We start from the raw sequence: 12,679 nt of genomic DNA on the forward strand, positions 1-12,679 counted from the left end.
ATCTTCGTCAAGTTACTTCTTGTTCATGTAATGACAAACAAACTGGCTTATAGCAATGCATATTTTGATATTTACTAGAGAAAACATCCGAGAAAAAAGTCGATAAAGATCCATCACCTCAAGAAAAAGACTGTACTTAAATCTTTTTTATCCAAAGAGAATGGAGCAACCAATGAAACACACGAAGCCACTGAGAGTGTTCCCTTGACAAATATGCAGAATGATGAATAATGCCGTACGTATAATTCAGTAGAAAGTAAACAGTACTATGCACACATTTACAATTACAAAATAGTAGATATCAACATTTTGTTTGTTCTTGAGTTGAATACGAATTTTTACTTTGTTTTCCTGTGTATCAACACAGTCTTAAATACGTTGATGAAATATCGTAATTTACACCTTTGTCACAAGTTGTAAGAAACTTATGTGATTTATGAAGCATCCACCGAAACCTCCAGTCCAATGGGATATTTGAATCTGTATTTTTTTTCAACCTACATGTATCTGATGATATTGTAATTTTTAAGGTATTTAAGAAGAACATTTCACATTTTGTCAGAGGTCTACATGTGACTCTTGAATGTCTATTTGTAACGCATGAATCATTTAACCAACAATCTGGATCCAAGTGAATACCACCTTTTCTTTCGCACGTCGAAAAACATTCTGAGGTTTGCACACAATGTTTCAAAAAATCATCGATTTTGTTATGTTTTAATGCTCTTTGTTTATGCTTTTCCACCGAAAATCAGAACGAAGCTCAAATATTTGTTTTCTTTAGGAATTAGGCAGGGCTGAATAATGGTGGGAAAATAAACACACGAGTCCTTCCATGAACTATGTTTCAATATATGACCTAAAATGCAGAAATGGCATTCATTTCTTTTTAAAAATGATGGTGGGAAAATAAACACACGAGTCCTTCCATGAACTATGTTTCAATATATGACATAAAATGCAGAAATGGCATTCATTTCTTTTTAAAATTCATTCAAAGTTCATCATCAAATGGGGATAACTCATTCGTCCCCAACATTTGTATCGTTCGATTGTAATTTTGAACTCGCGTTTCTGCATTCTTTGACACATTTCTTCTATGACGAAGCAACTGTCAATTCGTCTTCAATAGAATATGACCTATTTGCCAACATTTCTATATTCGTGTGTTTGTCTTCTGAGCATGTTGCATTATTTTACAATTTGGCCTGATTCTTACGGACTTCAGCACTCATTTGAAATCAATGGCTGTTTAATGTGGGCGCAATGTTTCTGACGGAGTCGGTATAGTTTCGCTTTTTACCTTTTGACCTTAAGGACGCACATCTATGGAAACACAAGTCACCTGATAGCTATTCTGTTTCCCGATTGGCCAAATACTGATAATTTATTGGCATTCAAAAAACGGTAAAGGAAATTTGAAATTGCGTTCGAAAAAATTCTATCGAAAATTTGAAATTGCGTGCCATGTGTTATTTTCTTGAAAGAAAATTAGAAGTAAAATTTTACTGCGACGGCTATCTTTTTTAAAGATACTATTGGTACTTGAATTTGAATTTGATATTAATCTGTACAAATTGTAGAATAACAATTCAGGAAACTTACAGCTTACATGTACCTTTCATACTTGAATGGTTTAAATTTATTGGATATTATGTTTTTCCTTTCTATAATTAATGTGGTTCTTTTTCGTATCCGCTTCCTTTGTTGAATTATTCTTTTTTTTTATGGTTGCACTATAATCTTTCATTTTTTCCTGATTGCATTAGGATTTTGTGGTTTGTAGTGTTACTACTAACGCATAAAATTTGGATGCTTTTCATTTTTACTTATCATTTTGGTTTACAGATTACTATTAGCATACAAATAAACTTTTTTTTCTATTGCAGCACCAAATCCTTCAACAACGTTGTTGTAAAGCTGTTTAAAACAACAACAAGAAAACGTGTCCAACAGGTATATCAACCCTATGTCAAATATTTGTGTAATTTTTAATACGCGAACAAAGTGTTAAATATTACATTTATTTTATCATGTCCAATGAAATATTTTTCTCATATTTCTTCGTCATGGAGGAAGAGTGCTTGCTGAGATTTAGAAATGCGTGGAATTATTTTTGTTTGGAGTTTTGTCAAGATTATATAAAATAATAAATAATATTCCGGTTAAAAGTCAAAATTATATGTGGCACTTGATATGGATTGATTCCCTCTTTGTGAGTGATGATTGCAGTTATTTTCTGAAATACGAAGTTTTCTGAAATTTAGAGATATTTATTACTTAGAATGCTCTATATGTCTCGGAGGTAATTAGTGTTTGATAAAGCTACCCTCATTAGAGCGATAAGTTGCAAAAAGAAAGCACTACACATTATATTGATTATAACTTGTTCAACTTGTGGTATATCGAATCATTTTTTGCCATTATTTCGATCCTGTTTATATAAACATGTAAACAGGAAAATTAGATAATAATGTCCTATCCACCATCATGTGTATGTTTGATTTTCATATGGCACTGTTCTTTTAGAATCTTGTATCTGTGCGAGTGCAAAACAGGGCATCTAAAATCCGATGTGTAAAATTTACTAATTCTCTAATGACCCTCCGCCAAGTTGGAGAACTATTGTATCTTACATCTTACGCAAGGCTGTGTTGAAATAAGCTATATTTTTTTTTAAATTTAGGTGTTGTCTTTCTGGAAAAAAAACTTATACAAAAATGGTAATAACTTTTGCATATTAACATACAGTTGTAGTTACGACATTTTAGGTCCTAGGCAATCATTGTATATAATATTTTTAATTAGCGATGATAATGATGCTTGAATTGTAACTATGAATGTAAGGAAATATTTGTTAAAATCTTACTTAAAATAAGGATGATTAACCATTTACAAAACTACGAAGCGTAAAGGGAAAACGAGAGAACGTTGGATCAAACCTGGATCAAAAAATATTATCCAATGAAAACGACAGAGAAAGATCGAAACAAAGAGAACAGAGAAAATGAACTAACCAAACTAACGCGTACATAGACACAAAAGTGAATGAACAACCCGGACTTCACTACACGAAACTTGGCGCATGGACATGATATACTATTGGGGTAATGTAAATGTTCTCTGCTTTTCCAACAAAAAGTTTCCGAGTATATCTGAAAAAAAAAAATGCCACGTCCGGTGTTGACGAAAGAAGCAGGAAAATTTATAATACGGGAACTAAATAAATTGTTACGGTTCTGAAAAACAAAAACGCATAGTGTATGAAGTATCGTAAAACTATCAACAAATGTGAGCTGCAAGTATGTTGCAGAGAGGTTATCGCGTTTGTTGTGTAATTTGTTATGGGTTTCCATCAATCTTTTAATAAGATATTTAATCAAGTCCCAGTTGTTATACTGCCGAAAAGTAATATAATAAATCTAACATTTGAAACTGTACAAAACCGTTTCGGTGTTGTATTTGAATTATTTCGATTTCAACTAAATATGTACTGGGTTGAAACAAGCCGTTTTTACCACTTCGTGGTCAATGTGCAATATTAGTCATTTGTTATATGAAAGAAAAATACACATCACTGCATGTTAGTCAAATTTTGTGTTTTTATATTATGTTAAAACATTGTTTTATGTAATTAAATCGGCTTAGTGTCGTCTTTTTACTCCCCTTTAATCAATTTTTAATATGTCAAGCCGGAAAAGTTATCAGACAGACCCGCAGAAATTGGTCAGGGAAGTGAATTCAAAGTGAGCGTACCCTTTGATATGGGCAATTCAAAAACGAAGAAAGAAAGAAAAAATATTTACATTATGTAGATCTGGTACGCTAAATTATTATTTTAAAAAAAGTTAGACAACCGTTTTCCTATCCTATCTCTAAACGTAAGAAAAATGTATAAGTACGATGCTCGGTTGTAGTCTGTGCCTAACTCAATAGTATTGTGTGTGAGTTTATGTTTAAATGTTCAATGACATTTTTTAATTATTATTTATATTATTGGAATTATTGTATACTGTAGCTGAGAGTCGTATAATGCTTTTCTAGTAATTTTGTTGTCATTTGTAAAAGTGAGTATAAAATTTGCTGTTGATGTTTGATTTAAAACAAATTGTGAGTTTGATTTTTTTTATACTAACGGGGTGAAGCAATATAAATATCGTTCGATGTAACGTTTGTTTGTCCTTCAACTATTGGCTGACCATAGGCTTTCATATAATTGCATAACAACATCAATGCAAAAATTTGATCGCCCAGTATTACTAAAGCAAATATGGTGATGCAGTCTCCTGGTTTTTCTGATTTTTAATACATTGAAATACAATTCTAAGTGAATGATTAGTGCTCAAGTCAATACAGAAGTTTTGAAAGAATAATCAATATCTGTAAATGTATACATTTAAATCGACAATATGATTATTAGTAACTTATTTTAATTTGGGGAAGGTAGTGAAATCAATTGAGTGAGTTAACACAAGGAATTTTTAAAATATCGTTATATTTTTCTCGTCAAAGACATGAAAGAATTTTGTATCACTTGTTAAAACAAACTTACTTTTAAAGTTTAAATGATTGTTGTAATACAACCATAGATTATTATTATCATAGTAAGAAATCATTTAACGAAGTTACGAGAGAAAAGTATCGCAATACTGTCCTCCCTTGTGTGTGAAAGGTCTTAATAAAATGTCATGAAATTGGATGAATTTTTCGGGTGTTTTTATCTTTGCAACGAAGCTATCTTCGGTACTAAGTATAAATTCAAACACTTATAAAATCCTAAACTTTTAATGACGTTTCTTGAGCGTTACATAAAATTAAGTACAAACAATGACATCGGTGGAGTAAACGATTCTGGATTGAAGAAAAAAGACGAAAATACTAGTACCTGAAGTTTCTGTGTTAGAATCGTTATTCTGGACTTAGTATTAATTGCATTTAATAGATGGCCAAAGTTATTATGTTACATGTACAAAGTACCTGGCTTTTGTAATGACTTTTATTCAGACTGACAATGGATAGGAAAGTTAAATGATAAAATGAAAACTATAATGATCTTGTCTTATTCATCACCATTTTATTAGATTTTATCGTAAATTGTGGCAACAACCGACCGAAACGTTTAAGTATCTGAGCAATAACAAGATCAATGCTGAGGTTTCAAAAATTATATTTTTAATCGACAAAATAAATATTAAGAAACTGTTTTTGAATTGAACAAGCTACGAAAATCAACATTTCAACAAAATAGTATTTTTTGTTAAAGTAATCATATTATTTTCGTTTTCCTCGTTCGTCATGTCATTAGTAGTTTGACTTTTGTCAGTTGGTGTCCCGCCACCTGTAAAGATCTTACAATTTCAAATCCCATAAGTATAACTCCCTGCTAAGTATGAACAAAGTTTCATTATTATGTTTGCTTAATTTTGCATGACTGTTTGGCTTGATTACATGACTCTTTACGTACTAAAATTTACTTGTTTGTTTTATTTATATATTATGACTGTTTCTATTGAATAGATGACCATGTACATAATTGAGTATGATTTACGTTGCTACAAAAAATGATTTGATAACGGAAATAAATTGTACACAGTTTTTGTTAAACGAACTGAGCTTTGTAATGAACTATATGATTTTTTTCAATGAGCTAATAAAGACATTTACACATTCTTCTCCGAATGAATATATATATATATATATATATATATATATATAGTGGTGATGAATTCAAAGAGAGATATAAAAGCGGTAGATCCACCTTTTATGTAGGAGAATTTAATTGTGTTTTTGTATTGTTTTGGACAACTGATTTTAGTGAGTGCCTTGAAGCATTTATTTTCGGTTTTAATTCGCATAATTTCATCGAATTTTGTCTGAAATGCTACATAAACTTAAGTCAATATTCATTACAATATATGCTTATCAAAAATAAACTTACGAACATGAATGTCAAAATGATTTAGTTAATAAACTGCATGTAATTGTCAAAAAACTAGTTAATACAAAGGCATTCTTTTTATTTTTTATCAGAAAGTAACCTCTTGTAAGGACGTTTTATGCATATTTACTCTCTACGATTTGTTTTTGTGCCTTTATTGTGCGTTTTTGCTTAAGCTTTAGACTTCAATTAACTTACTTTCTTTAAATCTTAGTCTACTAAAGGAATGTATTTTTGAACGACTTAGGATCACCCTTTCCCCACTTTACATAAGACAAAATGTTAGTGATATTTGACTTTAATACCGCGAACACATAAATTTGTTTATGCGGCTAGGTAACACTTTTTAATATAACATGTCCCCTTCTACGTATGTTGCACGAAGACATGAGATCACCATTTGTTTACGCAGAACAATTAGGTCCTGCATAAATAATCGATTTTGAAAAGATGCACAAGATGAAAAGAGATAAGTAAGGTTGGTACTTAAAAACTTCAAGGAAATTCAAAATGATTATAATGTTGATTTTTCTTATCTTGCATTTAAAAAAAATCACCCTTCCTACAGCAGTTTTTGTTTAAGAATATCGGTAATCAGTACCGAAGCGTTTCTATATGAACGTGACACCAGGAAACAAAGACGATTTATACACATAATGTAGCAACACAATTACAATAAATTCATAGTTTATGGAAACAGAGGATCACCCAAATAACTACACCAATAGCTGTGTGTTACATGTACCATTTTCTGAAAATTGTTTGTATGAAGGTAATACTTCAGTTCAAATTGTCACTAGTACTTGCAATAACTTGCAACGAAACTATCATGTACCTCTTTAGGCTATTCTTGATAATTGTCAAAATAATTAGCTAATATGTTGCTGCTAAAAATCACATCATCTGGTTACATCACAATCGTTTGAAGGGTGTTTTCGGTTTGAAGACCGATCGGTGGCCTTCGGCTGACATGTTTATCCCGTTGGGGTCTCTTTGACATATACACAATGCCTACACTCCTTGAGGCGCACGATACATAAACGCACGCTGAACGCTCACCAAAGTCTGGTCGTTTTCCCTGGATTACTTTTGATTTTCGCTGTCATATTGGTTCCGTTGATTAGTCTATAACTCAAATTGTTTGGCGGTCGATTTAGAAAACAACTAATTTTTGCGTTCATATGTATGATTTAATAGATTGCAGGTCAGGGAGACAGAAAGACGCTCTTATTGAATATATATATATATTTCAACTCCAATAAATCGTAAAAAAAAAGTATTGCATTTGGAAACCAATTCATGATTACTGATTGTGTCATTGTACTGCATTTACATTTAGACTCCTAAGAATCCGTTGTCGTTAATAATCGAGGTTTTACTCTTTAACATTTATTATAAGATCATTATACGACTAATCGTTTCAAAAGAAGGAAGAGGGTTTTTTCCAAATAAGTTCATAGTTTAAGGAAGACACGTGTGAGTGACTAAGCTCTCTTTTGAATAAAATGGTTTCATGTCATTTACAATATTTTTTAAAAGTATTTGTAATTTTATCGGTAAAAACAGTTCTGGGTTCGGCTAACAATGCCTTGTTTAACCACAACGTGAAGAAGTTATTGTGAAAAATATCCGATGAGTCAAATGTTCTGTTTCCCAGGTGTCAAAGTTTCAAGAGATGACAGTTTCTTAGGTGATCAATATGAAACATATATTAAGCGCATTTATATAAATTTAAGAGCGAGCGTCGATCGCTTCTCAATTCCTGCTACAATGTAAATATGTTCAAACATGATGAGCGTTTTCATATATTTAATAAGCATATATTATTGTTAATAATGCTGAAGTTACTTTTTAACGCCTAAAAATAAATTGGTGCATACAAATGTGAAAATCTGTGTTTTTACTATATCTCGCTAGTCATTATGGATGTGAAGCAGTGTACATAATACGATGTCCATAGATGATTATTTCACTTCACGACAATTATCTCGGTATATTTTAAGGAATAAATTTGCTGCGATATTTAAGGTCGCAAATTTCGTTAGACGAATAGGTTAATGTTAACATAAGTTGATTCAAAAACACATTGAACTAAAAATGAATTTTCGAGTACTTATTTCAAGGACATTTTGGTGGTTCTTATCCTATAACAATTTGAAAATATCAGGTAAAACATAAATTTGATTAAATTTATATTTAGTCTATTTCTCTTGTAATTTTGGATGTCGTATTGGTGTTTTTTAAATGCATATGAAAGTAGAATGTCAAAATTAGATGGTCAATTAATGAAAGCAAGAACTTTATAGAACAATAGACAATCACACGTAGAGCCAAGAATGACCAAGTACACAGTTGAGACACTTAGAATAGCAACGCAAAAGAAGTTAAACGTACGTGTAACTTACCGGCGTGTTTCTCTTTAATAAAATATATTATTTCAACCTGCAATTTTATAAAATAGCCCAAAGTTCATTTCATAGTTATTGGTCGCTGGGTGTTTATTTACTTAGATATAAATACGTACATGGTTTCCTTTTATAATTTATTTCAAGCTGTAAATATGATACTACTTCATCGAATAGATAAAACGGTGCATATTTAAACAACTTTATGTGTATATCTGATATTGTCCACATTGTATAGACTTACTTTAATACTTCAAAAGAAATTTTAAATAAATACAGTATTTTGGATTAAGAAATGCATGCATCACTTATCAAAAGCTTCTACCTGGTTTTTAGGCAGATCTGCAATCGTTTAATGAGATCACGGACGAAGCAAGGTTGCCCTCAAATTTATGGAGTTAAGTTGGAAATGAAATTGAGCAAAGTGGGGATCAAAGGATGAGGGCATTTGATTCGCTACTCCCTATTAGATCCATTATTATAGATATATATATAGATATAGATATAGAAAGGTCTGAAAAATTCCCAACGATGTTAGAACATGTCGTTCCCTCCGCGGGACTCGAACTCGTACCGCTGTGACATCTATGGCAACACCGCCTGCACAAAGTTCAGCGCCCTAGACCACCCGGCCAGCTAGGCTATGTAAAAATAGAGCTTTCGCTGGCCCGGTCATTCCTCCTCGTAGGATTAATCTAGGGCTGTAACTTAGTACACAATGTAGGGTAGTACGGGACAGTTCATTTAGATTGTATTATGTAGGATAGAGGATCAATGTAATGATGCATGTCGCAACAAATCAATATTATACAAACGTCTCAGAATATGGCGACTCTATTCGCTACACTGCTCCATTGGATGAATTATTATATATATGACACTTAAAGTCAAAACAAATAGACAGGCAAAGATAGACAGCGAATCCTCCAAATGATTTTCTAAATCCTTTGTGGGTACAGATATTAAAAGGGATAGAGTACTAGAATGTCAGTCACAAACAACCACAAGCATGTCCAGTTTTAAAGTCCAACTTATGGTAATGTAATACGACTCATATTTGCATTCAATCAAAATTTGATATGCATATGTTGGTAATCTAAGATAAGAATAATATTTTGTATGCTTTGAAAGAAACATATTAAAAGTATATTATTACCGATATCACTGTATTAATATATATGTGCTCAGCAGATAATGATTTGATTTTCTTTACCTATAACATGTATAATTATTGATTTTGTTCAGTGCTTTTGACAATTATGACACAGCTGCAGAGTAATTTTTTCAGACAAAGTTTAGATCAAATCAGGCATCCGTGGTATACTTAATACAAGTAAGTGTAGTAATCAGGCATTGCGTGGTCAAACCTATTTAGATTTGCTTCAAATGTATTTGCAGCATACATGAATTATTTGATTACTTTTGTAAAGTGTATAAGTTTAAGAACACAACAGGTAGTGCAGTATGCATTGTCATGCTGGGCATGTATCACATCTGTGCATAAACATGTAATAATATGTACACATGTAGACAGATTGATAAAATTGGTAAAATTAGCGAGAAATATTCAGCCTAAAACCGTCAAAATATATCTCTGACAACCCATGCTTTGCAAATTGTAGGGGAGGGGCGCACGCCCTCCACGCCCCCGCCTGAAGAATCCCCCTGTTAATAACATGTACACATGTAGTGAGATTAATATGTGAGATATCAGACACATTTACTGTATATTATTTCAGTTGCCAATATTTCAATAGTATACGTAAACATCAAATATCATGCCTCTGTCTTCAATACTTTTTATCAAATGTTTTATCAAAATATGTAGATAATTATCTTGTATTAACTTGTATTATGATGTTGAGTCACGAACACAGATATATAATATGAAATATTTACATGTTGGCATTTAAAGAAAATTGTTAAAATTGTCAAGACCATTCACACCTATGTGGCAATAAATAAACTAATTTCACTTTTTCTCAAATGAAAGGAAGATCAGATTTCTTATGACTTAAATGTCAACATCTAAATCTACAACGTATAAACATTGGTATTGATTTCGGTATTTCCCTACATAAACGATTTTGGTATGCCTATAGATAAAATATATTTATACTAAATTGCTAGAGTTTTAGATAAGATATGACACGTACTACATATAAAGTTCATTTGAACTAAATTAATATTATCATTAAATATATGTCCAATTAGGTTACAAGTTTTTATAGAAATCAGGCACTTTGTGAATATTACCAATAATGTTTCTGCCATATGTTGTGAAGTGCATTGATACATGCATATGCTGCAGAGCCTTTACATAATGAATCTCTCTCTATATATATAAGGGTCTGAAAAATTCCCAACGATGTTAGAACTGTCAAATTTGCGAAGCAAAGTTTTGTCGTTCCCTCCACGGGACTCGAACTCGTACCGCTGTGACATCTATGGCAACACCACCTGCCTAGACCACTCGTTGATTTGTTGAACAAGGTGAACAAATATGAGTAATTCACTTAATAGGATTTTAGGGTATATAATAGATATAATTCATGATACATCAATGTGTTATGTAATGGCCTTGTAGTACATGTATATACATGTATCAATGCACTTCACAACATATGTTAGAATATATTAGTGGTGATATTCACAAAGAGCCTGATTTCTATAAAAACTTGTAACCTAATTAGACATGTAAGTAAAATAATCTCTAGGTAGTTTAAATAAACCTACATGGGGTAAGTGTTATAAAAATCTTGTGACTAAGTTTAGATATATTTTGTCAATAGACATAATAAAATCATTTATGTAGAAAAATACTGAAATGAATACCAATGTCTATAGAAGGAGGTGTGTTAAATTAAATATTTAAACTACAATATCATATTCTAATATTCCTTTTAATTGAGGAAACTAGATTTAGACTATTTATTGCACATAATAACATATAGGTATGAATGATCTTTACAATTGAAACACGTTATTGATCTTTTTTCACAAATTAAGATAGGTCAGACCATTTAGCAATTTCTTAAAATGCCAACATGTAATCCTTTCATATATATAAATCTATGTGCATGACTTTACATGTTTATATAAGGTAGGGAATTATTTATAGATTTTGATTAATATTTTGATGTAGAGCATTGAAGACACAGACGTAATATTTGGTGTACAAGTATGTTATTGAAATATTGGTAACTGAAATAATATACAGTAAATGTGCCTGATCTCTCACATATCAATCCGACTACATGTGTACATAATATTACCAGGGGCGAATTCAGGCTGGGGCGTGGCGGGCGTGCGCTCCCCCCAGAATATGCACAGCTTGTGTTATCAGGGGTAGATTTAGGCGGTTTTAGATTGAATCTTTAATTTCTCGCTAATTTAACACACAAAAGATATGTACATTGCACCCACTCTAAAAGAATATTTCAACAAAATTAAAATCCTGGACCCGCCCCTGATTACTGTTATATACACCTCTTTTTTATTCCCCCCCACCCAAAAAAAAAAAAAAAAAAAAAAAAAGAGAAAAAAGCTCAAATATTTGTTCTCTTTAAGAGTCAGGCAGAGCTGAATAATGGTGGGGAAATAAACACACGAGTCTTCTCTAAGAATCAGGCAGGGCTAAATAATGGTGGGAAACTAAACACACGAGTTTTTCCATGAACTATTTTTCAATATATGACCTAAAATGCAAAAATGGCATTCATTTCTTTTTAAAAGTCATTCAAATTTTATCATCAATTGGAGATAACTCAATCGTCCCCAACATTTGTATCGTTCTATGATAATTTTGAATTCGCTTTTCTGCATTCTCTGTCACATTTTTTCTATGACGAAGCAACTGTCAATTCGTCCTCAATAGAATGTGACCTATGTGCCAACATTGCTATAATCGTGTGTGTGTTTTTTTCTGAGTATGATTCATTATTTTACAATTTGGCCAGATTCTTACAGATTTCAGCACTCATTTGTAATTGCAGCACCAAATCTTTCAACAAGGCGACAAACATCAAAAAGAAAACGTCTCTAATAGGTATATCAACCCTATGTTAAATATTTGTGTAATTTTTAATACGCGAACAAAGTGTTAAATATTGCGTTTATTTTATCATGTCCAATGAAAAATTTTTGTCATTTCTTCGTCATGGAGGAAGAGGACTTGCTGAGATTAAACTCAGAAATGCGTAAAATTACTTTTGCTTGCAGCTGTGTCATGATGATATAAAGTAATAATTATTATTCCAATTAAAATTCAAAATGCTATGTGGCACTTGATCGCGTTTGTGGTATATTTTGATATGAGTTTCTATCAATCTCTTCA

General features: G+C 31.7%; 1 long non-coding RNA gene across 6 annotated transcripts in view; it reads right to left on the minus strand.

Annotated features, from left to right (window-relative positions):
* Nucleotides 1-2,005: 2,005 nt before the first annotated feature.
* Nucleotides 2,006-12,679, minus strand: part of LOC148605288 (uncharacterized) — a 43,546-nt gene continuing 32,872 nt past the window's right edge. For all 6 annotated transcript variants that reach the window (XR_015916065.1, XR_015916060.1, XR_015916063.1 and 3 more), the window contains one exon: nucleotides 2,006-2,697. This is a non-coding gene — a long non-coding RNA (uncharacterized LOC148605288). The remainder of the gene's footprint in view (nucleotides 2,698-12,679) is intronic.

The sequence above is a fragment of the Perna viridis genome, chromosome 10 (assembly GCF_037379345.1).
Source record: "Perna viridis isolate PV_CMFRI_1.1 ecotype Kerala chromosome 10, ASM3737934v1, whole genome shotgun sequence".
Taxonomy (NCBI): Eukaryota; Metazoa; Mollusca; class Bivalvia; order Mytilida; family Mytilidae; genus Perna; species Perna viridis.